The 1,228-nt window shown below is 53.0% G+C and overlaps 1 non-coding gene across 1 annotated transcript, besides 2 other annotated features; it reads left to right on the top strand.

The window, feature by feature from the left end:
- Window positions 1-1,001: 1,001 nt before the first annotated feature.
- Window positions 1,002-1,036: a microsatellite.
- On the top strand, window positions 1,036-1,137 carry Tc00.1047053442899.10. The gene has a single exon (XR_008254458.1). It is a non-coding gene; the product is annotated as a spliced leader RNA, 5' partial (transcript).
- Window positions 1,138-1,165: 28 nt separating this feature from the next.
- Window positions 1,166-1,207: a microsatellite.
- Between the last annotated feature and the right edge of the window lie 21 nt (window positions 1,208-1,228).

The following is a 1,228-nucleotide window of genomic DNA, read 5'->3' as shown; positions in this document are numbered from 1 at the left end:
CAAACGGGTTGCGACTATGCGGATTCCAATGTGGCATGGAACCGCGACTGACGGAGGCGAGCCGGCGGCGACCGGACATCCTCATCGTGGGACTCGACACGTACGCGATCACCGACGTGACCGTCACATACGCCGGGCGGGTGACGGCATATGTGTCAGAGGAGTCCATGGAAGAGGCAGACCCACTACGCGCGGCACGGGACCGCCTCACGCAAAAGCGACAAAAGTACCGTCACTGGGCACTGGCCAACGGGCTGGACTTTGAGCCATTCGTCATGCTGACCAACGGGGCAATCCACCCGGCAAGTCGGCGGTGGCTGCGGCGGATCCTGGGCAATCAGGACCACCGACTCACCATCACGAATGCGTACGATATGATAGTGGCGGACACCCTGGCGGCCATGCTGCGTGGAAACGTGCACGTGTTCAACGCAGCATGCGGCCGCGTGGGGCCGGGGTAAATACGCCGCGGGTAGGCGAGTACCCGGGGCGCCCCTTGGGTAGCTGAGAGGCAATAAACACACAGAGGAAAGGGAAAAATACAGAAACAGAAACTCACACAGAAGGAAACTCGCCACCACAGAAAGCAGCAGGAAAACATCCACGGAACGGAGAGAATGCAGAGGTAATCAACGGCACGGCAGGGGCAATTGCCCGAATGCGGAGAGCAGTTTTGTTATACAAGCACAGTCGCCGTACCAAAGCCAAAGGATGCAAGAGGGGCTTCTTCTATACTTGTGGAATATGACGCCCAAGAGGGTACAGGATGACTGTTTTTTCTTTCCCTTATCCCTCCCGCCCGGGTTGGTTCGGATCCTTATTTTGTTTTTGCTTTTACTTCTTTGGCGGGCAGGGTACGTTTTTACAATGGGTATGGGGGTTAATAACTTTCTTGGGGGAGTGTGGTGGGGGTGTGGTGTGGAAATGGAGGCCATGTAGTTGGTCACAGAATCGGTGCGATCAGGTCGGGGCACCATTCACGGTCGTGGGACGACCTTATTAAAAAAAAAAAAAAAAAAAAAAAAAAAAAAAAAAATTATTGATACAGTTTCTGTACTATATTGGTACGCGAAGCTTCCAACCCGCCTCTGGCGGTTATGTTTGGTCAATTTCTTTTGACCGGGGTCTACGGACCCCTTTTTTTTTTTTTTTGTGGTCTGTCCGCCATATACATATACCCCTATATATATATACCCATATATATATAGCCCCGTACCCCCTCGTGGGG

Source organism: Trypanosoma cruzi, assembly GCF_000209065.1.
Source record: "Trypanosoma cruzi strain CL Brener chromosome Unknown tcruzi_1047053442899, whole genome shotgun sequence".
Lineage (NCBI taxonomy): Eukaryota > Euglenozoa > Kinetoplastea > Trypanosomatida > Trypanosomatidae > Trypanosoma > Trypanosoma cruzi.
Note: the sequence above shows the minus strand (reverse complement) of the source record. Positions and strands in the feature narration are given on the sequence as shown.